This window comes from Equus przewalskii, chromosome 29 (assembly GCF_037783145.1).
Source record: "Equus przewalskii isolate Varuska chromosome 29, EquPr2, whole genome shotgun sequence".
Lineage (NCBI taxonomy): Eukaryota > Metazoa > Chordata > Mammalia > Perissodactyla > Equidae > Equus > Equus przewalskii.
This window is the reverse complement of record NC_091859.1, coordinates 13,510,483-13,537,299: the sequence shown is the minus strand read 5'-3', so window position 1 is coordinate 13,537,299 and position 26,817 is coordinate 13,510,483. Positions and strand designations below refer to the sequence as shown.

The 26,817-nt window shown below is 35.4% G+C and overlaps 1 protein-coding gene across 8 annotated transcripts in view; it reads left to right on the top strand.

Moving 5' to 3' along the window:
* Positions 1 to 26,817, top strand: part of MGAT4C (MGAT4 family member C) — a 691,584-nt gene that overhangs the window by 398,591 nt on the left and 266,176 nt on the right. The gene's annotated exons all lie outside the window — the stretch shown is intronic.

Below are 26,817 nucleotides of genomic sequence, written 5' to 3'. Positions count from 1 at the left end.
ATTATTTTTCTCTATTTTGAAGAAAAGACACATAAGTGCTTTCATCTGTGGTATTCTTTCGTTACAGATGTAAGCATTTTCAGTGAGTATTACTTACTCCCTATCCCATCTTACACATTTTCTAATGACAGCATGGAAGACGTGAAAGGTGTCTTAGGAAGTCCACGATAGGCGAAGCAAGTGGCCTGTGGCAGTATTTCAGAGAGCAGTTAAATAGAAACTGACTTAGAGAGGCTTTCAAATAGATTTTTTCGAATATATATCACTGTGTGCAATATGTTTTTACGTAAGTATCTTTTTAGGCCTTCTTACAGCATAATTAGCTTTCTTATCTTGGGATGTAATTAAAAGTGCATCATTTAGAGTATTAGAATATACAGGTATGTCTGCTTATTTAAAACATATGTAAATGAGCACACAAACACACACATTTTCTCGTAAATTCCAGAGAAATGTCAGGAACACTGTTATGCCAAAAAATTGTACCTAGAAATTTGTCAGTAAAAATTTCCCCAAATATCTTCAGAGAAATCCAAGACTTTTTAGGACATCTCTGATGATGAAGGCCCCAAATTGAACCTCATTTTTCTGCATCTTGACATTTACTACTTATGCGAAATGTCAATTTGAAGTGGTGAGCATGACTGTCTTGTGGGATTCAGCAGATGTCCTCTGTATTTGTTTCAAAAGAGTTGCTAAGGTGAAGATTAAGAATTTTGAAAAAAGTTGAAGCACGTACTAGAATAGTCTGCAGCACAAATATATGCAGGCTTCCAGATGGATCTTCCCAGCACAGGTAGCTCTTATTCAGTGGATGGTGATATAGGAAATAGTACTCAAACATACAAATAAACAAACAAAAGATAATTGCAAACGTTGTCCACAGCTCCCACTTGCACGACCTCCCTCACAGTCGGTAGAATCTTGCGGCACATTTCTTCCCCCAGTCCTTCTCACCTCTCCCTAGCGTAGCACTGTGGCTTAAACCAATAGATGATGAAGCATGAAAATATCTGTAATTTCAACTAGTTACTTGGAGCAGGTGGCAAATGGAGAACTTGCAGAAAAAGAACTTTGCCCTTCACTTGATGTAAGTTTTCTCATCTTGCATATTCAAGGTGACAACGTTTTATGGGCAGTTTACCATATGGGGCATCTCAGGACCTTAGGGTGATGGTGAAATGATATTATTTTATTGCAAAAGGGTATTAAAGTGACAGTAAAAACATGTTTTACAGTCTCTCTGCATTAGTACTTGCTTATTTGTATCTTAGTGTATTTACATAACTGATTATAATCATTTTAATGATATGGTCCCAATTATTTTAAAGTAAATTTTAAGGAAGAGAGCCTAAGCCAGCCATGCAGTGTTCTGATATTTGAGACAGTCATATGAAAAGCTTCCTGACATCAAAATACAGCTTGTCTAAATCCTTCTCCTTAACTCGCTCACTACCATATTTTTGTTGTTGTTGTTGAAGGAGGAGTGAGGCAAGGCTCTTTTAGGGTGACTTTTGTTAGTTACATAGTTTGGCTTTAATTGTTAACTGCTTTCATTTTTCATATTCTGTTGAATTTTTTTTTGATTGGAGAAGGAAAGCTGGTTCAATATTTGCACACTTCCAAAGATGTGAAGTTTCAAGTGATTTTCTTGATTTTTTTAAATAATTAGATAAGTTGGTTCTACAAACACAGCAACAATTTCTTTCAGTGATGTAAAATATGACCCACGTGTAGTTACAAATTAAAAGTTACTTACTCTTTGGTAATTTCATCTATCTTTTCTGTATACAGATTTGAACACTTTATGACACAGTCTGATGGATTTAAGCCTTCGTGATTTTTTTCTTCAGCTGAATGGCTGGGTAGGGAATAAAACTAATATTTATTGGCTACTTACTATGAAAAGTTATGGCTTATCTCATTTAATCCTGCAACAATATTGTGTAAAAGAAAATATGATCCTCATTTTTATGAATCATAAGCAGACTCGCATCTGTAATATAATTTGCTCAAAGTCTCACAGCCTGTTAGCAGAGTCAAAATGGTCTTCCTGACTTCAAAGCCCATGTGATGCTTGCCACATCATTTCGACATTAAGAATATAATCCTTTTGATGGTAATAGAATGAAAAGGACTACATTGAGAGCCCTGTGTCAGGCACTAATTTTATTGCTTTTACTACAATACCTGCTTTAGACCCTTTTACTTTACTCACTTTACAGATAAATAAGCAGAGCTATAGAGAGGTTGGATTTGCCCATCTCCAAAGACAATGTAGTGAAGTCAGGATTGAACCACAATTCTTTTTAATTGCACAGTTCTAACTGGAACCCTCTGCTACTATTCCACTGTACGTTTATTTGTGAATTTCGTTAAGAATTTTTTTGTACCTTGCATCACGAAGCCATAGAAAGTTCTAAATAAATACTAGTTGTTTCATACATCTCCGGAGTACGTAATGATTAATGAGAACTTCCTATGGAAAGACATGAAAGAGGGTCAATATCTGGCTACATGGAAGGAACAACAAACTTTTATAATCTCAGTATTAGCAATTATTATGAACTAGATTATATTAGAGATAATCAAATCTAAAGTATCAACAGAATAAATGTCTGTATTTGAATGTCTACCTACTGCAAATAAACGTGCATGGTATTGATCTGGTAGCTTCAAATTGTTATTCATGCTTGTGTGAAGCATCGGGGAAATAGGCAACATTTATATTAAAATAATTGATCTGCTTCTAAACATCTACTATAGGTCAGAAAAATTGACATTTATTCCATGACAGGTATTAGAATAGCTGAAGTAACTTTAAAACTCTCATCTAAAACTGAACATGTCATTTTAATACTGCAGGGATGAATAAAAATCATTAGGAAGTGGTTCTTTGGGAAAAACAAACAATTGTCGTTAGATTTCTAAGACTTCCACCCAAGTGGTTCTAATAAGCTATATCTCTTGAGAATGATACAAACCAAGTAAACATCCAGACATAAAACTGGGGCAGAGAACAAATGTTTCTGGAAAAGAAACATTGACTATTTTCCTAATTTGCTTTGCACAGGCAGAAAAACCTTTGTTTCTTTATGGCTTTGTTACCGAAGTATTTATTTTCTTACCACTTTACTTCCTAATACAAAATTAGAATATTCTCAATGGTACAATTACTATATTGTTCATATAATTGCCCCTTTAGAATTCACACTTAATAAAGTGGCATATTTGAAATACACTCTAATTACACCTGAATTTAAATCACATGTTCAGCAATAAAATCCACAGCTAAAAGCAATTTAAAATCAAGCAGAAATAAATATATCAAAATCAAATAAAAAATTAAAATGAATGCAAAATAAATTTTAATCAATAAGTAACTAAAATGCTCAAAAATGATGAAAAAGATGTAAGAATATGGAAATATGTATCAGGAGCCATATCATGATCAAACGAAGCACACTCGTGGTTCCTAATACAATATGTGAGTTTATTATATGTGGATGGATTACACAAAGACATCAATCATTCCTTTGTCCTCCATGAGAACCTGCAGAAATTTGTGAGATAGACAGCTAAAATAAAAAAGCAATATGCAACCAATCTTAGAAAACTGTATTTTGTTTTTAGCAATGGAGATTTAACTTGCTGGTTAAGAGAAGATCAATGAGTTTGTGACGATATGTTTGATTTACATTCCTGTGTTCAGTTAAAAGGAAAGAAATTCTGCTTCCAGTGGTAAATCAACTAAAGAATAAAACTAATTGAAGACTAATTTTTATTCTCACTTTTCTTTTCATTAGTAAAGGCTTATATAAGAAATTTAACATTTTTTGCGTTTGAATACAATATCTTATCTTCTACTGATTTCTATATTTTTTAACCCTGAATGATTCCTGAGAATGAAGATGCATTGATTCATTTAGGCTAATAGGTAAGATTTAGTAGCTTTAGGTAGCCTTTGATTTTAAATATCAAATTAGTATGAAAAAGATTGTGGAAAGCATCAACAATTGTATTAGGACATTTTTCAGTCAGAAAGCATGATGCATTAATATTTATTTTTAAATAATTTTAATGAGTAATATAGAAAAAGAAGATATATGTGAATTTAGTTGTGTTTTTTCCCACTGTTGTTTCTTTTCATTGCTGTGAAATTCCTTTGAATAAAAACTTAAAACACAACACCTATAAGCACAACATTATGCTTTTCTTAAACTATATTAACTGTATTATCATTGTTTTACATACTTAATTTTTGTCTTTGCCTACTGCATATTGAAAACTGTCTTAGTAATTTTATAATCTTAAAAAGCTATTTTTTCTTTTCATATCACAACTCTTTTAATATTATTTTAGAAAATAAAGATGGAATATATTAAAACTGTGCTCAATTAACCACTAATAGATTCACAAAAATCAAGTAGAACACTAAAATGTAGATTATGATAGTTTAATAACTCATGTCACTTTAGAGTGAGAGACAAGCTCTATTATCTTATGGGCTATTTACATTTTCTTCTTATGCTTTGCCATTCACTGATGCAAAAGAGAAAAACGATATGACAATAAGATATATTTCCCTATCATTATTTTATGCAATTCTTCAGCCAGTGTATCTAGGAAAAATATTTCTAGAATTAAAAATAACACAGTATTTTAAAATATGCTTCAGAAAACTTCAAATAAAAAGTATACTCTTTTTTCAAATGTATTCACAACTGTAATTTCCATAAACAGCATCTATAATTAGTTAACTTTTCAAGTCTTTCATATCCTTAAATTGTAGTTGACTTAGGATTGATTCCTTTATTCTTTAAATAGAGGAAACTAACTAAAAAAAAATGTGTATTATAAAAAGCAATACTTCTTTAGCTGATAAAAAGTCAAATCATCTACAATCTAGAAAATCATGACTATATATTAGCGTATTTATTATCTGCTCTTATATACAAATTAACGTATAATCATACGTAATTAGAATTTGATGGCTAGACGTTATATAAAAGAAATTTTTATATAATATATTTTATCTTAGTGACATAAAAATATAATCTTTGAGGTAGCTACCTTTATTATTCCCATTTTACGGATAAGAACATTGAGATATAGGTAAAGTAACTTGCCCAAGGTCACAAAGCTACTAAGTGACAGAATTAGTGTTTGGTCTGAGAGAGTCTGAATCAAAAATCTGAACTCTTACTGACTTCTCTCTACTGATAGATAATGTGTATTTACCATCCGAATCAGTAAGTAAGTTTTGACCGAAAATTTTAAAACCAGTAGTTGAAATAAGTTTGTGATTTGTTCAGGGATTATCTAAGCAAAGTGAATACTTGGCCTCCTTTTTATGGTTGGAGAAAGAGACACATTCTTGACCTCACTTGACGAGGGCAATAAAACATGTAGACCCCTGCAGCAGTTTGCTGCTCTGAAAAAGGCCAGCAGAAGGATAAAGCCAACCCATGAAGAGAAACGGAACTGAAGATTTTACAGAGAAAATGATCTGCATCTAAATGGAAACTTCATCACATTGAAGCCAACTGAAATTGCAGACAAGTAACAATGCTCTTCTCCGCATGTACAAACTTTTATAGCTGAAAACCTCCATAGAAACATAAAGATGGAACATGGAGAGTAATAAGTTGCACCTCTGTTAATTCGGTACTTTAAGCTCTCTAATAATTTTCATATTGGGTCATGCTACCTCTTGCTATTAATCTTTCACTTATCATGAATTACCATTCTGTTTCTCAATTTATTATGTAAAAATTAATAGTGGATACTAACACTTTGTTCTACTACTTTTATATTTTGTCACTTATCGTGATTTTTCTCCTTTTTTATTATTTCCTCAATAAATACTACCAGAAAAAGAAATACAGTCATGCACCACATAGCAACGTTTCCAGTCAATGATGGACTGCGTATATAACAGCGGTCCCATAAGATTAGGACCGTATAGTCTTGGTGTGTAGTAGACTGTACCATCTGGAAATTTGTGTAAATACACTCTATGATGTTTGCACAACAACGAAATCGCCTAACAGTGCATTTCTCAGAATGTACCCCTGCCGTTAAGCAACACATGACTGTATTTGGAACAGTCTTTTTATATAAGATTATATGTTCATCTATCTGTTTTATTTCCACATGTCAGGTATAACTTTCTAAAATTTGTAAAATGTCATACAACAAATAATGAAAGCATAATCATATTAAATGATCTTCATTGTCGATTAGGATTCCTGGTTCTTATGACTGCTGTGGTAGGTTGAATAATGACCATCAAAAATATCCAGGTCATATCCCTGGAACCTGGTTACTTTATATGACAAAATGGACTGTGCAGATGAGATTAAGCTAAGCATTTTGAGATGGATGATTATACTGGATTATTTGAGTGGGCTTTATATTTAATCACAAGTGCCTTTATAAAAGGGAGGTTTGCCAGAAGAAGAAGGTAATTTGAACTGAGGCAAGATATTGACTTGGAAGGGTCCATAAGCTGGAGAAAGCAAGGAAAATCATATTGTATAATTTATTTACTTATATTTGTTTTTTACTTGTCTCTTCCATTAAAACATGAATCCCATGAAAGCAGGACCTTTTTATTTGATTTGATCTTTTGACAGATATTACAAGCTTTTAGAGTTGTGTCTGAAAAAATACATATTTGCTGAATGAATTAATCAATAATCTGAGGTTAAAAATATATTACTAAGGATTTAAATCAAGTGATAGGGATTAAAATGAATGATGAATCTGGATGAAAAAAGGGCTGAATACTATGTGTTTTTTCATATGCTATTTTTGCTCCAATTCTAGGGAAAAAAGGAATGGGAGACCCTGAGGTTAGGAGGAACGAAGGGAATAGGTGTGAAGAAGAGGATATTTATTGAGAACTTTATTGGACACTTTTAAAAGACATTTATTTAATGGGAACTTTCTGTAAACTATCTTCTTTCTCTTTTACTATCATCTCTCTATCCTTCTCTCTCTCTGTCAATCTGTAATTGAGTTTTCTGAAAAAAATTCATGAAAATTTTGATGATTTGCTAGGTAATGAAAGGGGAAGAGTTAAGTTCTCATTAGTTTAATTATCCTTCTAAATATTTACCTTCATTGTTTACAGACAACTTCAAAATTAAAGTCATGCACCACATAACGTGTTTAGGTTCGTGACAGACCATGTATACAATGGTGGTCCCACAGATTATCATTGAGCTGAAAAATTCCTATCATCTAGTGATGTTGTAGCCATCCTAACATCATAGCGCGACACATTACTCACATGTTTGTGGTGATGCTGGTATAAACAAACCTACTGCTGGTTTTATAAAAGTATAGCACATACAATTATGTACAGCACATAATACTTGATAACAATAATAAATGACTATGTTACTGGTTTATGTATTTTCCATACTATGCTTTTTGTCATTATTTTAGATTGTACTCTTTCTACTTATAAAAAAAGTTTACTGTAAAAGAGTATGCCATGTTATGCCAGCAGCAGCCTCATACGTATTGTGTTTACTGCATCTCTTGATAGCATCATTTTCTCTTGTGTTTGATTTAATCTCACGTTGTTTTGTTCGTAACGGCCCCTAAGTGTGTAGAAAATCCACTGCTAATGTTGCCAGTAAAAAGCCACATTGAGTGATTGACCTGGAAACAAAATTAAAAGTGCTTAAGGACTACAAATGTGGAAAATCAATGATGGTTATTGCTCGCCAGTCAGGAATGTCCCATTCCACCATAACTATGATCTTGAAGAACAAGAGTAAAGTGATGGAAACTGTTAGAACATCTGCTTCACTAAAGGCAATGAAGCTAACAAAAATTTGAGAAGGGCCTATATCAGACATGAAGAAACTTCTAATGACCTGGTTTGAAGACCAGAAAAAGAAGCAGATCGCTTTTAGCACCATGATGATCATGGCCAAAGCAAAAAGTTTGTTTGTGATGTTGAAAGAAAAGGCGGGACCTGACTGTGATGTTAAAATTTACTGCTAGCTCCTAGACGTTTAAACAATTCAAGAATTATTATTCATTACATAATGTGAAAATGACTGGTGAGTCTGTGAGCTCTGATGTGAAATCAGCTAAAGGATTTTTGGAAACTTTAGATAAACTGGTTGTGGAGGAAAATTACTTGCTAGAGCAAATATCCAATATTAATGATCCTCCCCATTCTGGAAACAGAAGCCTGAAAGGACTTTCTTCCATAAGGAGGCCAAGACAGTGCCAGGTTTCAGGCTTTTAAGGGCAGGGTGATAGTCTTGCTTGGGGGCAATGTTTCAGGAAACAAATTGAAAGCCTTTGTGATCTGGCATAGTGAAAATCCAGGGCCTTCTAACATATCATAAGCACACACAGCCAGTGTACTCCAGGAGCAATACGAAGTCATGGATGACCCAGCTCCTCTTCCAAGATGCCCTCCTGAATTGCTGTGTCAGCGAAATGGAGAAGTGATGTTTGGAGAATAACATAACTTTCGAGATTTTACTTATTTTGATAATACTCCAGAGCCTCCTCCTTTTGTTGGTGATCTTCATCCCAGTATCAAAGTGGTGTTTTTCCCTCCAAACACCACCTTTTTGATCCAACCAATGGATCAAGCAATTAGAGCAGCTTTTAAGGCCTACTACCTGAGGAGGACCTTTGCCCAGGCTATTGCTGCAACTGAGGAAGACACTGACATGACACTGGTGCAATTCTGGAATAATTACAGCATCCATGATTGTATCAAGAACCTTGCTTAGAGTTGGGGTGATGTCACCAAGGAGTGTTTGGATTTCAATGGCATTTTAAAGAGTGTTTCAATGGCATTTGGAAGGAGAGACTCAAGAAGTTCGTCCATGACTTCCAAAGATTTGCCAAGTAAGACGTAGTTGCAAAAATCAACAAAGTTGTGATTGAGATGGAAAATAGCTTTAACCTGTGTGTGAATGAGGATGACATCGAGGAGCTCCTACAGGCAGTTTCTGAGGAATTGACTAACGAGGAGTTGTTGGAACTGGAACAGGAACACATAGCTGAAGAATAGGCAAGAGAAAAGGAAACTGCAGGAGAAGAAGAAAAAAGCAGAAGCATCGAGAAAATTTACAGTGATGGGTATAGCAGAAGCTTTTGTAGACCTCAACAAGCTCCTTAAAAAGTTTGAAAACATGGACCTTCCAGCACCGAAAGGTTTTCTCTAATAGAGAGGAATGTTCATGGTGCGCCATCTGCTTACAAGCAAATCTATGATAAAAAAAACAAACCAACCAAACTACCATGAACATATTTCTAAAAAGAGTGACATTTCCTCAAGAAGTGCCTCAGGCAAGTCCTTCAGGAGGTATTCCAGATGAAGGCATTATCATAGGAGATGACAGCGCCATGTGTGTTACTGCCCCTGAAGACGTGGAATGGGACAAAGTGTGGAGATGGTGAACAGTGATATTGATTATCCTGATTAGGCCTGGGCTAGTGTGTGTGTTTGTGTCTTAATTTTTACCAAAAAAGTTTAAAAAGTAAAAAATTTTAAAAATAGAAAAAAGCTTGTAGAACAAGGATATAAAGAAAGAAAATATTTTTGTATAGCCGTACAATCCGTGTTTTAAAAGTCAAAAAGTTAAAAAAAATAAAATTTTATAAAGTAAAAAAAATTACAGTGAGCTAGGTTAATTTATTATTGAAGAAAGAAAAGTATTTCTTTATAAATTTAGTGGAGCCTAGGTGTACAGTGTTTATAAAGTCTATGGGAATGTACAGGGATGTCCTAGGCCTTCACACGCACTCACTCACCGACTCATCGAGAGCAACTTCTAGTCCTGCAAGCTCCATTGACAGTAAGTGCCTTATACACATGTACCATTTTTTATCTTTTATACTGCATTTTTACTGTAGCTTTTCTATGTTTGGGTATGCTTAGATACACAAATACCATTGTGTTGCAGTTGCCTACAGTATTCAGTACAGTAGCATGCTTACAGGTTCATAGCCTAGGAGCAATAGGCTATAGTGTATAGCCTAGGTGTGTAGTAGGCTATACCATCCGGGCTTGCGTAAGTACAATCTATGATGTCTGCACAGTGAAAAAACGGCCTAATGACACATTTCTTAAAATATATGCCCGTCGTTAAGCGATACATGCATTTTATTTATGATTTCACTGAGATACTTAAGAATTCTACAATTATTTTTCTTCTTTTTTTTTTCTGCCAGCAGGTATATATGACTAAACGGTATTGCATAGATAGTAATCATAAAAGAAAACTTCCATGGGAAAATTTCTGTGGGCTTATTAAGTCTTTCAAATCCCTCTAAAATTAAACTGCCCATGGAACCTCATGAGTTGTTGAATTTTACACTAGCATGTTAAGCTCTGACGCAAGGCCAATAAAAATAATATTTGTAATTAGTTTATTATGTTTTTAATAATTACTTCAATAATGAATAAAATCTGGAATTAACTTTCCCTCTCTTTCCTAGCAATAAACTCGACTATAAATGGAAACTGAAGCAGACATTACGATAAATTGGAAACTGTTATATTCACAATCTAAATCTTACATATCTTATCTCATGCTACGACAATTTTGCAATCTGAAAAATGTACGCTCTATGACTCATATATGAACACATTCCTGAGCTACCAAAAATGACAGGAAGTAGTGTCTGGGGAATATGTTTTTTTTCAAGTTAAAGCAACAGAATTGGCTTTCTTGTTGATCTCTTCCACCAAATTTCAACTAAGTAGCAATAGTGATAGCTGTAACAGCAGAAGCTTTAATAAAAAGAAAATTTAAAGAAACTCTAAATTCCTTTTTTAATAAACAAATTTAGTATAATACTGATCTTGCTTTCATCTCTTTAAAAAATAAGAAAAATAAAAAATTTGTTGATAAGATTATGACTGTGAAAATGGAATAGTAACCATGTTAGTTCAACGTCTAAAGCAGTGGTTTAGAATCGAGAAATATGTAAGTCACTGTCTAAGTAAAAAGTACAAGTTAAGAATAATGTTTAAAAGAACATACTGGTCCTTGAATGAATATACTTATAAATCCATTTCCAGCATTTCATTTAAGCAGTCATCTAGTGTTGTTTCAATGATATCTCCCAATTTTCTCATTAAATTTTATAATTTAAAAAATATTTCCAAACCATCGAGATACTTCCTAAAACACAATAAAAGTCAAAGAAAAAGTTCCATTTAGTTTGGAAAATGAAAAAAATTCTTATATCTGCCTCCAAGAGTAAATGATCTATTTTGTGTCTTAGCTTATCTCAAATTCAATCAAAATAAAGAGCTGGAAGGACAAGAATATGAATGCTGCACTTTAGATACAAGATGTTATAGTCTTTGGAAAGCCTACCTTAGATAACTAGGGATGCAAATCATTTAATTAGTTTGATGTTAGTTATTTGATTGCAAAATGCTGAATGGCTGAGCCCTGTAGCTAAGAAACCGTATTTGGACTGCTGATATTAACCACAGTCAGAATTAAATCATATCTTAAGAAATTGAAATAACATATGTAAGTAGGAAATATATCTTAGATCAAAATGTTTGCTGTTGAAACTGATATGGCCCTCTATTTTAAAATAAAAATTGTCAAATCATTTTATTTTTTTCTCTTGACCATCAAGTTTTTAAAACAATTGTTTACACATAGATTTTAGTGATTGTTGAAAAATAAAACAGAAGAGTTGATACCTTAGGACTCATTTATTACAAAAAAGTTATGGTAAGTTTCAATGGATTTAAAAATGCATACAGCTAAAATTTTTAAATTTATCTGTTTTTTAAATATCTATTAAAAGATTTACATGAACTTCTAGAATGTCAAATTAGGAGAAGTTTTTTACAGTCTTTGGGAGTTCTCTTCTTGATTTTACATATCTTACTTGTTGAGGAACAAGAATAGGCTCAAGTGGTGCGTATTGTACAGGTGGTAGACTTTGATCAGTGAGGAAAATGCTGTGGTAACTATTGGAGCTGAATAAAAACACAAGTTGCAATTTATGATGGCATGAATTTTTCATTGTTCACAAAGAAGGGTTTTTATGACCTTTCAGGGCCATTAGTAGCGGATTAATACATAAGGTTTAATGAAAGATCAGATCTAATCCAATTCTAAAACTTTCTTTTTTGTGTGAAAGGCTGTAGAATATTAAGGTTTGTAATCACACAAATCAAAATATGAGTTCCAGCCCCACTGCTGCCCAGCAGTGAGACATGAAGCATGCTACTTGACCACTTTTTAAGCCTATTTTTTCTATCTGTGAATTTGGGATAAAAGTGATTTCCTGTTGTACTGCTATACAGGCAAAGTGAGACAATGTTTGAAGTCATGGTGTTTGGTACATGTTATGTTCTCAATAAATTTTAGTTATAATTATTATTTTTATCACCATGGAAACATTGACTTTTAATAAACTGATAGTGTTAAAAGGAAACATGTATTAGTAAATTTTTTCCTTATATTTGTTAATCTAGATCATCTTTATGCAAAGTATCTTTTTATATGGTATAATTTGAGAAGCTGAAAGAAAGAAAACGTCTCTCCTTACTAGGAATTACAACCGAAATCTTGATATATTTACTCATATCTTTCGGTTAATGGTTGTTTAAAACAAACGCAAACTTCTGAAAAAGATGAATTAAGCTAAGTCATTATCAGATATCAATGTTTTTGCTCAAATAAGATTATCACATTATTTTCCTTCACCAAGCTGGGAGGGACAGAAAGAGACATGAGTAAGTAGATTTACAGGAAGATATGATGAAAGAGATGCTTTTTTATGGCCTTCTTATTTTTAATTGAGATTCATAATAGTTTACATCATTGTGAAATTTCAGTTGTACGTTATTTCTTGTCTGTCACCACATAAGTGCTCCCCTTCACCTCCTGTGCCCAGGCCCCACCTCCCTTCCCCTGCCCCTGGTAACCACTGCACTATTTTCATTGTCCATGTGTTTGTTTATATTCTGCATATAAGTGAAATCATATGGTGTTTGTCTTTCTCAGTCTGGCTTATTTCGCTTAGCCTAATACCCTCTAGGTTCAACCATGGTGTTGCAAATGGGATGATTTTGTCTTTTTTATGGCTGAGTAGTATTCCCTTGCGCGCACGCACGTGTGTGTATATACACACATACATACATACCACATCTTCTTTATCCAATCATCAGTCAGTGGGCGCTTGGATTGTTTCCATGTCTTGGCTATTGTGAGTAGTGCTGCAATGAACATAGGGGTACAAATGTTACTTTGGATTGTTGATTTCAAGTTGTTTGGGTAGATACCCAGTAATGGGTTAGCTGGGTCATAAGGTATTTCTATTTTTAGTTTTTTGAGGAATCTCCATGCTGTTTTCCACAGTGGCTGCACCAGTTTGTGCTCCCACCAGCAGTGTATGAGCATTCCCTTGTCTTCACACCCTCTCCAGCATTTATTGTTTTCGGTCTTGGTAGTTACAGCCATTCTGACTGGTATAAGGTGAAGTCTCATTGTAGTCTTGATTTGCATTTCCCTAATTATTAGTGATGTTGAGCATCTTTTCATGTTCATGTTGGCCATCTGCATATCTTCCTTTGAAAAATGTCTGCTCATATCCTCTGCCCATTTTTTCATCGGGTTGTTTGGGGTTTTTTGGTTGAGTTGTGTGAGTTCTTTATATACTTTGGATATCAACCACTTGTCTGACAAATGATTTGCAAATGTTTTCTCCCAGTTGGTGGGTTGTCTTTCCATTTTGCTGATTGATTCCTTTGTTTTGTAGAAGATTTTTAGTCTGATGTAGCCCCACTTGTTAACTTTTTCTTCTGTTTCCCAAAAGAAGTGTATTTGAAAAGATGTGGCTAAGACCAATGTCAAAGAGTGTACTGTATGTATTTTATTCTAGGATTTTTATGGTTTCAGTTCTTACATTTAAATCTTTAATCCATTTAGAGTTAATTTTTGTGTATGGTGCAAGATAATGATCTACGTTTATTCTTTTGCATGTAGCTGTCCAATTTTCCCAACACCATTTACTGAAGAGACTTTCCTTTCTCTATTGTATGTTCTTGGCTCCTTTGTCAAAGATTAACTGTCCATAGATGTGTGGTTTTACTTCTGGGCTTTCAATTCTGATCCATTGCTCTGTTTGTCTGTTTTTGTGCCAGTACCATGCTGTTTTGATTACTATTGTTTTGCAGCATGTTTTAAAGTCAGGGATTGTGATGCCCCCAGCTTGGTTCTTTTTTTGTCAGGGTTGCTTGGGCTATTCGGGGTCTTTTGTTGTTCCATATAAATTTTTGGATTCCTTGTTCTATTTATGTGAAGAATTTCATTGAGATTCTGATTGGGATTGCATTGAATCTGTGGATTGCTTTATGTAGTATGGACATTGTGACTATGTTTATTCTTTCAACCCATGAACATGGAATATCTTTCCATTTCTTTATGTCTTCCTCAATTTATTTCAGTAATGACTTATAGTTCTCAGTGTACAGGTCTTTCACCTCTTTGGTTAAGTTTATTCCTAGGTATTTTATTCTTTTTGTTGCAGTTCTAAATGGGACTCTATTCTTTATTTCTTTTTCTGCTAGTTCATTTTTAGTGTATAGGAATGTGACTGATTTTTTAAAATTGATTTTGTACCCTGCAACTTTGCTGTAGTTGTTGATTCTTTACAATAATTTTCTGTTGGATTATTTAGGGTTTTCTATATATAGAATCATAACATCTGCAAATAGCAAAAGTTTCATTTCTTCCTTTCCAATTTGGATTCCTTTTATTTCTTTTTCTTGCCTAATTGCTCCGACCAGTACCTCCAGTGCCGTGTTGAATAGGAGTGGTGAGAGTGGGCACCCTTGTCTTGTTCCTATTCTCAGAGAGCTGGCTTTCAATTTTTCGCCATTAAGTATGATGTTGACTCCGGGTTTGTCATATATAGGCTTTATTATATTGAAGTACTTTCCTTCCATACCTATTTTATTGAGAGTTTTTATCATAAATGGCTGTTGGATCTTGTCAAATGCTTTCTCTGCATCTGTTGAGATGATCATCTGATTTTAATTCCTCATTTTGTTAATGTGGTGTATCACATTGATTGATTTGTGGATGTTGAACCATCCTTGCGTCCCTGAAATGAATTCCACTTGATCATGGTGTACGATTCTTTTAATGTATTGCTGTATTTGGGTCGCCAATATTTTGTTGAGGATTTTTGCGTGCTAGTTGATCAGTGATATTGACCTATAGTTTTCCTTCTTCGTGTTGTCCTTGTCTGGTTTTGGTATCAGGGTAATGTTGACCTCATAGAATATGTTAGGAAGTGTTCCATCTTCTTCAATTTTTGGAATAGTTTGAGAATAGGTACTACATCTTCTTTGAATGTTCATTAGAATTTTCCAGAGAAGGCATCTAGTCCTTGACTTTTGTTTTTTGGGAGGTTTTTGATTACTGTTTTGATCACTGTACTTGTTATTGGTCTGTTCAAATTCTCTGTCTCTTCTTGATTCATATTTGGGAGGTTGTATAAGGCTAGGAATTCATCCATTTCATCTAGGTTATCAAATTTGTGGGCATAGAGCTTTTCATAATTTTCTTTTATAATCCTTTGTATTTCTGCAGTATCTGTAGTAATTCCTCCTCTTTCATTTCTAAATTTTATTTACTTGAGCTTTCTCTCTTTTTTTCTTGTTGAGTCTGGCTATGGGTGTGTCAATTTCGTTTATCTTCTCAAAGAACCAGCTTTTAATTTCATCGTTCCTTTTTACTGTTTTTTTTTTAGTCTCTATTTCATTTATTTCTGGTCTGATTTTTATAATTTCCCTCCTTCTGCTGATTTTGGGCTTTGTGTGTTCTTCTTTTTCTAGCTCTATGTGCATTTTAAGATTACTTATTTGAGACTTTTCTTGCTTGTTGAGGTCGGCCTGTATTGCTATGAATTTCCCTCCTATGACTGCTTTTGCTGCATCCCATAAGAGTTGGTATGGTGTGTTTTCATTTTGTTTGTCTTCAGGTATTTTTTAATTTCTTTTCTGATTTCTTAATGATCCAATGGTTGTTCAACAGCATGTTGTTTAGTGTCCACATATTTCTGACTTTCCCTGTTTTGTTCTTATGGTTGATTTCTAGCTTCATAGCACTATGGTTAGGAAAGGTGATTGGGATGATTTCAAACTTATTGAATTTATTGAAGCTTGCCTTGTTACCCAACATATGGTTTATCTTTGAGAATGTTCCATGGGAACTTGAGAAGAATGTATGTTCTGCTGTTTTGGGATGTAATCCTCTATATATGTCTATTGAGTCCCTCTGGTCAAGAGTTTCATTTAAATCCACTATTTCCTTGTTGACATTTTGTTTGGATGATCTGTCCATTGCAGTGAGTGGGGTGTTGAGGCCCCCTACTATTATTGTGTTGCTGTTAATTTCTCCCTTTAGGTCTGTTAAATAATTGCTTTATGTACTTTGGTGCCCCTGTGTTAGGTGCATATATATTAATAAGCATTATTTCCTTTTGGTGGAGTGTCCATTTTATCATTATATACTGCCCCTCTTTGTCTCTCATTGTCTTTTTTAACTTGAAGCCTGCTTTTTCTGATAGAAGTACGGCAACATCTGCTTTCTCTTGTTAGCCATTAGCTTGGAGTATTGTCTTCCATATCTTCACTCTAAGCCTATGTTTGTCTTTGTACCTGACATGCATTTCCTGGAGGTAGCATACTGTTGGATCTTGGTTTTTAATCCATTCAGCTACTCTGCGTGTTTTGATTGGAGAGTTCAGTCCATTTACATTTAGAAAGATTATTGCTATAGGAGGGCTTAATGCTGGCATTTTATCTCTTGTTTTCTGGTTTTTCTGTTTCCACTGTTTCTCTTCCTTTGTATTTCTGACTGCCATTTCATTTTGTTGGTTTTCTGAGAGGGATTTCTCAGTTCTCTCTCTTTTTGTGAATTGTGGCTCTGCTCTAATTTTTTATTTAGTGGTTACCATGAGGATTGTATGAAAGATATTAGATATGAGATAGTCCATTTTCTTATAGCCTCTTAACTCCATTAACCTAAGAAAATTCTTTCCTTTCCTCTCCCCTTCTGATTAATTGCTGGTACATATTGTTCTGTTTTTAATTTTGTGAGTTTGTGGCTAAGTTGAAGTGTTTATCACTACTTTAGATGCTTTCTTTCCCTTTCTGTTTTAAGTTGTAATTGAGCCTTTACCTCCATGTTTTAGTAGAGAGCTGTAGGTCTCTGATCATGTCTGTCTATTTATCTCCTTGCTCAGAGCTTTGTAGACCTTTGCCTTTTTGTCACTGGTGCAAAGGGATCTTTAATTATTTCTTATAGGAGAGGTCTAGTGGCAATGAAGTCCCTCAGATTTGTTTATCTGGGAAAGCTTTTATTTATCCATTATATCTGAAGGAAAGTTTTGCTGGATAGAGTATTCTTGGCTGAAAGTTTTTGTCTTTCAGTGTTTTGAATATATCATTCCATTCTCTCCTAGCCTGTAAGGTTTCTGCCGAGAAATCCACTGAAAGTCTGATAGGGTTTCCTTTGTAGGTTATTTTTTTACTGCCTTGCAGCACCTAATATTCTTTCTTTATCCTAAACTTTTGCAATTTTTTCTATTATATTCCTTGGAGAGGGTCTTTTTGTGTTGATAATGTTGGGTGTTGAATTAATTTCATTTATCTGTAAATCTGAAACCATCCCCCTGATTGGGAAGTTCTCAGCAATTATTTCTTTGAACAAGCTCTCTGCTCCTTTCTCTCTCTCTTCACTCTCTGGTATACCTATAATCCTTATGCTGCTTTTCCTAACTGAGTCAGATATTTCTCAAAGAATTCTTTCATTTTTTTAAAAATCTTAGTTCTGTCTCCTCCTCCACCTGTAGAGTTTCTTCATTTTCATCCTCAAGAAGGCTAATTCTTTCCTCGATAAGATCAATTTTATTTTTTAACAATTCTAGCTTATTATTTCATTAATTGTGTTTTTCATATCCAGAATTTCTGCTTGATTCTTTTATATAGTTTCTATCTTCTTGGTGAAGAGATTCACTTTATTGCTGAGCTCCTTGAACTGTCTGTCTGTGTTTTCTCATAAGTCATTGAGTTTCATTACAGTGGCTATTTTTGAATTCTGTGTCATTTAGGTTCTATATTTCTGGGTCTTCAGTATTGGTTTCTGCAGAATTGTCATTTTCCTTCTGGTCTGAATTGTTGCTGCACTTTCTCATGGTGTTTGATGAACTAACCTTTTATCAGGACATTTGTGTTATTCTTAGGATGCAGATTCCCCCTGTTACTGCTAGCTGGGAGCAGGAGGAGTGTTTCTGGCCCCACTCTGTCTGCTGGAAGCTGTGGTGGTATTGTGGGTGCTTGCCCAGCCTGCTATGTCTTCAGGCCCTTGTGTGGACTGTCCTTGTCAGGCAGGCCTTCCTCGCTAGGCTAGGACCACTTTTTGGCAACTCAGGTGTGCTCTGAACTCCCCTCCCAGCCAGAAAGTGATCACCAGTGGCCTCAAAGCTACCACACCTATTCCTGCAGCTGCCCCAGGACACGTTCCCTCTTTGGGAGCACAGCTGTACTGTGAGCACTCGTGCGCACCTGGAAAGTGTTTGCCCCAGTGTGGAAATCTGCTGCGGTCCCTATTTACAACCTGCAGTCTGTGGGGCCTCTGTGCTTGGTGGGCAGGGGTTCCTTGCTGAGACCTGATCTATGGCTGCTCCTTGACAGCCCTGCGGCATGGTGCGCTCCCTACCCCACTAGGAAAGTAAGCCTGCATGGGCTCAAAACTGCCATGTGTATTCCCACAGCCTTCCAGACCTTTTCCCTCTTTGGCAGTGCAGCTGCACTGTGAGGGCTCGTGCATGCCTGGGAAGTGTTTGCCCCAGTGAGGAAATCTGCTGAGGTCCCTGTTTAAGATATGCAGTCCATGGGGCTGCTGAGCTTTGCGGGGAGGGTTTTCCTGCTGGGACCCAGGCTATGGCTGCCTGCTTTATGGCACAGGGTTGTGGTGGGCTCCCTCTCTCCCCCAGGAGAGCTACCATGAGTGCAGGCTAAGCATTACTGCTCCTCCTCTTACGGTCACCCTGCTGCATGTTCCCACTTTCCAGGCACTTGCACCAGGTTGGAAAGCATTTGCGTGCATCCACAGGGCTACCAGGGGAGAGCAGGGTATGCTCACCTATCTCCCTCACTTCCAGGGGGGCCAGTCCATCCACCCTCAGATGTATAGCTGCATGTGTCTTTCAGGCATCCTGTTGTGCTATGTGGGCTTCCTCCATTGGTCAGTGAGTGTCCATTTAGTTGTAGTTCAAAAAAGGGGGAGAGACAAAGGGAATAGCTCACTCCACTACGTTGCTGACATTCCTTTGTGATGAAAGAGCTCTTGCAGTGACGGGAAGCTGGACTAGGATAGAGGTTCCCAGTGTAGAGCTGCTGATATTGGTCTGTACTTGTTGAGGTTTATAGTATTCCATGGCCAAAAGAGAAATAATAAGGACCAAGCAGCAGGTTTTCCATAAAGTTAAATTTACTCAATGTATTGTGAAGTTATATCCTTACTACTTTATGAGAATTGAAATTTCATTCATTTTGAATGCAGAGCTTTGTTTTAAAATTTATTACTCATTGAATCTTAAAATACTGGGCAGTTCGAGAGAGATGCCACGGAGTTCCTTCCAATTTTCAGATACTTGATATGAAGAAGCGGGGGCACAAGATGCTGACACAGTACGGAGTTTCCTAGGTAACTAACAGACACATTCATTCATTCACTAAACATTCATTTGTCCACTCACTTAAAAAACAGACATTGTTTTAGGTGTTAGGAATAGAGCAGAGAACAAGAAAAAATCCTTACAGTCATTAAACTTACTTTATAAACTAAGAAGCCAGAAAAACAATCAAACATTACCATTCTTGACAGCAATAAGTGCTAAGTGAACATAATGCAGGGAAATGAATGATGGGGAAGCCACTTTATATAGGAGCCAATAAATGCTTCTCTGAAGAGTGATATTTGTGCTTAGAACTGAATGATATGAAAGAATCAGTCACTGCCTCACTGACAGCCTAAGTGGAAAATTTTGGTTGGTAGTCAGGGAATATGAGAGAGTGTAGGAAGTATGGGTGATATCAAGAAATTTACTAACAGTTACATATTGAGCTAGTGGGTAAATGACTACAGGAAATAAAGCTAAAGAAATAGTCTGGAATCAAATCATAAAGGGCTTTATATTTTATGCTTACTGTGCTAAGTCCTTTGAATTTTATCCTAAAAGCAATGGGGAGGGTTTATGAAGGGAAACTACAATCAGAATCACTCTGTTGTAAGATAGGTCCAGCATCGTGGAGAATGATTTGATGTGTGGAGGAGATGGAAGGTCATATAGGTGTCCGTTGTAATAAGTTCTTTCTTGATAGATATCTGTGTCGGCTTCAGTGGGAGCACAAAGCAGGAGCGAATTGTATCTGTAGTGGGCAAAAATATGCTTCCTGGCAGAAAACATTTAATCTGAGTTTTGTCAGAGGAGTAGGTATTTGTTGCATCTTGAAAAATAGGGGTTGGATGATAGAAGGTGAAATCCTGGGCAAAATGGGAAGAGTAGGAAAAAGCACAGACATAGAAAACATATCTCAATCACTAACTAACATTTTATGGCTAAGGTGTAAGACTATAGAGGTAAAAGTCAGAGTAAGACTAGCAGTCTCACCTCTTGAGAGTGATAAACAATTGCAGCCTAAAAGCCATTGATAATAAGAATCTGGAATGATTCTGAATAATAGATGTAACAGTGGAAGTTTGTGCCACTTATAAGGAAGAATGTGCCATCATGATGATGTGGGTGGATACTGAGAGGGAATGTATTCTATTTTATATATAAGATAATGTAATAGACTATACTATAATACAATACAATATAGCCAATAATTTTTTGTTAGTGTCTTAGATCTGAAAGCTCTCACTTAATCCAGTATAGTAAGCTCACAGTACAAAAAACACCACAATATTTGCAAGAAAAACTGTATACTTAATTTATATGGTCTAGAAATTTGGCTCAATATGAAGAAGCATGTTTAAACATTTAGAGTGGTCCGAGAGTGAAGTAGGCTGGCTGGTGCCAGCACCATCCCTTCCAGAGGGCCAGTTTGCATTCTGGATGTGTCAGACACCAAGGGCAGCAATGGGTCCCCAGCTATGTTATGACTGCTCTCCCAGGCATAGGCAACGCTGTTTAGTACTAACATAGCATTCTGTGAAAAGTGTTGGAAAAGAAAGTGTTGTCTTCCTTTGAAAGGTTGTTGAATTTTCTTCTGGCAAGCAGTTTATTTTCAAATTGCTTGATTCTTTCAAGGTTTATTTTTAGAATGTACTAGTGTGGTTATACATTAGCCTCTGCTTTAAGGCTAGTGTAACCCTTTTCTTAAGATTTAGTCTTGTAGACATCTTCACTGAATGTTCTCATATTCAGGAAATCTTTCCACTCTGGTTTGTTGGATCCCAAACATCTCCCAGTCCTGTGTCCCCTGAGAGAGCTGTTCGCTTTATTGCGCCCATTGTGATTCTTTCCGCAGTAGTGTTCTTTATTCTCCTTAGGGAGTCTCACCTTGAGCATCGGCCACTCAGTGTTTAGCCGGATTGAAGTGCAGATTTCTAGAGCTCTTTAACTGCGTAGACCTTTATAAAATGATCATTTATCTTCAGCTCCATGAATTCTGATTTCAGTTTTCTCAACTTAGCAAGCCTGCTCTACTCTGCTTTTGACCTCCTTTCCTTGTGCTACATTCTTGAGTGAGTTTCCAGGCAGGAAGCATCAACATGCATAGGGGTCAGCTCATTTGTTTCCCAATTCTCAGGGATTACAGTCCTGAACTCCTTTTGTCTGATGTCCGAAATCTATTGTTTTAAATATTATGTACTATTTTATAGCTCTTTACAGAGAAGGGCCATTTCAGTAGCTGGAATAGGGCTGGAAGTGAGAGGTTTTATACACTTTTAAAAATAGCTTTATTGAAGTAAGATTAACTTACAATAAACTGCACATATTTAAATTGTACAATTTGATAATTATCAATACATGTATGAACCTGTGAAGTCATAACCACCATCAAGATAATGAATATATCCATTACCCATGCTGCTTTATAATCCCTTTCTTCATCTCTCTCCCCTCTCCACACCCTCCTCCTATCCACAGGCAAACATTGGTCTACTTTCTGTTTTTCTGGATTCATTTGCATGTTCTGTGATTTTACATAAATTGATTCATACAGTATGAACTCTTTTTTGTCTGACTGTCTCACAGCATAATTAGGATATTCATCCACGTTGTATGTATCAATAGGTCATTCTTTCTATTGCTGAGTAGTATTTGATCGTATGGACATAATGTAATTTACCTATTCACCTGTTGGTGGACAATTGGGTTGCTTCTAGTTATTGGCTATCTTAAATACAGATGTTATGAACTTTCATGCACAAGTCTTTGTATGGATATATACTTTCATTTCACTTCAGTAAATTCCTAGGAATAGAATGGCTGGATTAAAAGACAGGCATACGTTTAACAGTTTCCAAAACTTCCAAGGTAGTTGTACAAACTGCATGAGTGTTCCTGTTTGTCTACACCCTCAGCAGGACTCTGGTATGATCGTTCTTTCTTTTCCTTTCTTTTTTTGTGATAAAAACTACGTAAGATGAGGTCTAGCATGTTAACAAATTTCTAAGTACACAGTGCAGTACTGTTCACTATGAGGACAATGTTGTACAGCTGATCTCTAAAACTTCTTGCATGACTGAAACAATGGGTATAAAGTTTCAGTCCTACAAGATGGTCTTTCTTTTTAAATTTACAAATTGTTTTTCATGAAGTATAGTTGACATACAAAATTATATTGGTTTCAGGGGTACAACGTAAATTTAGAAATTTTAATAGCTTTGTAATTGCTACGGACTCCCTTGTGTCCTCTCAAAATTTGTATGTTGAAGCCCTAATCCCCAATGTGACGGTCTTTGGAGTTGGGGCCTTCGGGAGATAATTAGCACTAGATGAGGTCATGAGGATGGGGCCCTCAAGTTGGCATTAGTGCCCTTATAAGAAGAGACAGCAGAGGGCTTGATCTCTCTCTCTATTTGCCATGTGAAGACATAGGGAAAAGGCAGCCATATACAAGCTAGAAAGAGTTCTTATCAGAACCAACCATGTTGGCAACTTGATCTTGAACTTCTAGCCTCTGCAAATGGGAAAAAAATAAATTTCTATTGGGTAAGCCACTTAGTCTATGGTATTTTGCTATGGCAGCCTGAGATGACTAATATAGTAATGGCATCTTATTGTGTGTTTTTTTTTGTTTGTTTGTTTGTTTTTAAGATTGGGACTGAGCTGAGATTGGGTCTGTTGCCAATCTTCCTATTTTTTCTCCCCGCAGCCCCAGTACGTATTTGTATGTCCTAGCTGTATGTTCCTCTTGTTCTTCTATGCAGGGTACTACCACAGCATGGCTCGATGAGTAGTGTATAGGTCTCCACTCAGGATTCAAACCAGCAAACCCAGGCCAACGAAATGGAGCATGCAAACTTAACCACTATGGCACTGGACTGGCCTCCTGTGGTTTTAATTTGCATTTCTCTAACTTTTTGAATCGTATTTTCATGTTAATTTCAAGTATGTTTGTGTATTGTATTGAATCTATAGATCAACTTCAGATGAATAGTCATCTTTATGATATTGTGTCTTCCTAATCTCATGAAAATGAGATTTTTAAAATTTTTGTTCAGATCTCCTATAATTTCTTTTCAGTAATATTTTATGATTGTCTACAAACAAGTCATACAGCTCTTTTGTCAATTAATTCATGGCTACTTTGTAGCTTTTTTGTTGATGTTCTAAATGTAGTCAGGTAAATTGCGTCAAAATTTTTTAATTTTACTTTTTGAATTCAATTCAGAAGCTTTTTTCTTGAGAGTTTTCCAGTCCTCTTTACTTATCATTTCTTTTAAAGTGCTATTCAATGATATCACGCTTATATTTTTATTGGGACATTTAAAAATTGCCTTCTTCGGGCCGGCCCGGTGGCACAGAAGTTAAGTGCACACGGTCTGCTTCTCTGCGGCCCAGGGTTCGCTGGTTCGAATCCTGGGTGCGAACATGGCACCTCTTGGCGTACCATGCTGTGGTAGGCATCCGACATATAAAGTGGAGGAAGATGGGCACGGATGTTAGCTCATGGTCAGGCAGCCTCAGCAAAAAAAAAAAAAAAGGAGGACTGGTAGTAGTTTAGCTCAGGGCTAATTTTCCTCAAAAAAAAAAATTAAATAAATAAAAATAAAAATTGCCTTCTTAAATATTGAAGTCTGATGATGTTTAAGTTGCCCCTTCTTGACTATAATGAATTCTAGAAGATGAGCTTTATCTTTCCCAAACTTTTCCAAAGTATTAAATTTCATATATTTCTGTTGAATATTTACTTCATAATTCCCAAAGATATCATGCCATCGGTGTACAGCACATATTACTGCTGGGAGAAGAGAGAGTAAAGAGAGAAACTTTTAAAGGTATTCATTAATATTCTTTACAAACCAAAGCCCTTGAAAAGGAAATAAAATAATTATATGTTTCCTGATTTCCTAAATCAGACAGATTTTAGAAGATTTTGTGAATTCAAGCACAGTGTTCATATAATAGTGGTCAAATGGCTTTAGATTCAATATTTTTCACTGATTCCACCTATAATTTTCAATGGTATTTCTTACTCTATTTCTTTTCTCTCTCTCCTCTCTATTTTCCTATTTTTATCTACTCCATTCTATGCTGTTAAAACATCCTACAAACTTCATTCTATTGTGCTAAACTTTCAATGACTTCTACAAGAAGGTGAAGAGTGAATGGGGTCAAATAATAGAAAAAGAGATGTAAGGAAGCTGAGGGAGGGGGTATTGCTCTCCTGAAATAATAAATAAAGGGAATATTTGTCCAATTCCATTGGATCCAGAATAAAAGAACATAGACCTAAATTAGAGCAAATTCATTGAAGCAGAAGTGATTCATTTAGTTACTTCAGTAGGAATTAATTCCAACTACTACATCGGTCCCTACAATCTCAACAACAATTTAAGCTTGTTTCACATTTGTGCATCCTATTTCACGGTACTCGCTCTCCTTCTGTAGATACTATAGATCATTCGGAAAATGTTTTTAGAAATTTATAAGCTTTCCTCATTTACTGCTAGTATGTATCACCAAGTAAATGACTATTTCTAATAATCTTGGTAATTAGAACCTAATTATCTTTAGCATATTAGTTTCTTTGCTAAGATGTAATTTAGTTAACCTAGTCACATGCAAATATTGAATAAATTATATTAACAAAACCATTTTACTCATCTTTCCAAATAAACTCTGTTCTCTTTTGATTGCATAGTTTTTCACAAGTTCATGAGAGAGTAATTAAAATTTTTCTCCTGGCATTTCTCATTTGTAAGAACGTGATTTGTTCCACATTCAGTTAACTGCCTTAGAAGTCTTCGGTGCCTTGTATTAATCATTACTTGTCTATCCTTTTAATGAGTGCATATACTGTGCTTATTATCAATTGACTTACACGATATCTGTTAGTACACAGAATACACGTTACTTAAGACTAAAAACACTGATTTAAAGATCTTGAAAAGAAGATCATGAAATTTTAATATGAGTAAAATTCATCTCTGCATAAATTGATTTTCCACGGTGCTGACCTAGGTTGTGACTTTTCATTAAAAGCCTGAACAAATTAGATGCTGCATCTGTCAATACCCTCCACAATTTCTCAGAGACTATGTAAAGGAACTCCAATAAGAAATTATGGCTTATTTGGAATTTAATTTTACTATATTTTAAACTGTTGTGACTTCACAAATATTGTTTATATATACATAAGAGAAGTGAGAAAGATATCTAGATTCCTGCTTTTACTAAGTGTGGCTTGTCACAGACATTAGCCACTACTCTAATTCTATTCAAGTACATAGAATGGGTGAATATGGAACCACACCTTCACTCATCAATGCAATCAAGGAAATTCTCACTATATAAGGAAAAACATTCTAGCATGTGAAAGACTCTAAACACTTTACTTGGGGCTCAGGGGTTCTGAACCCTTAAATTAACTTTAGCTTAAACACTGGAAGGCATTGTTGGCTATTTCAACTCTTCCACAGAATAATAGTTGATAAGCCCATCCAGATTTGGTGGGCATAGCCTTAGAAATGCTGTATAATGACTTCTGATTTTTTCAACTAAAATTATGAGTTCTTTGTATTCAACACCAAATGAGTTTACTTTGTATGCATTGAGATATTAAAAATATAAATATTATTTAAATTGTATATGCATGTTTTTTATAAGAGCGTGCCTGTACCATATGCTAAGCATTATACTATGTAATTGTTTCATGTTACACCACGCAACCTGAACAACACTGCACGGTCATTATTATAATCATTTCATAGAGGAGTGAAACTTAGCAAAGGGTTAAGTAACTTGGCCAAGGTCACCCACTTAGCAAGTGACAGAATTGGAATTTGCCTGAGATTTGAAGGAGTACATCACAGTTTTGCCTTATACACACTCTACGTGTGAGGAAACTAAAGTGAGCAAGCGGGTGTGTTTAAAAAAAAAAAAAGGTGACAGCTATTACACAGGCCCTTGCTTTTCACCCTCTCCAGATTTGGAGCGTAGTGTAATGCCTGCTTCTAAAAGGAATTGCCTCCCTTTTCTCTTAACTAATCTTGTTAAACTCTCAGGTTTTGCTGGAATTTTTAGTTTGATATTGTACGTTTT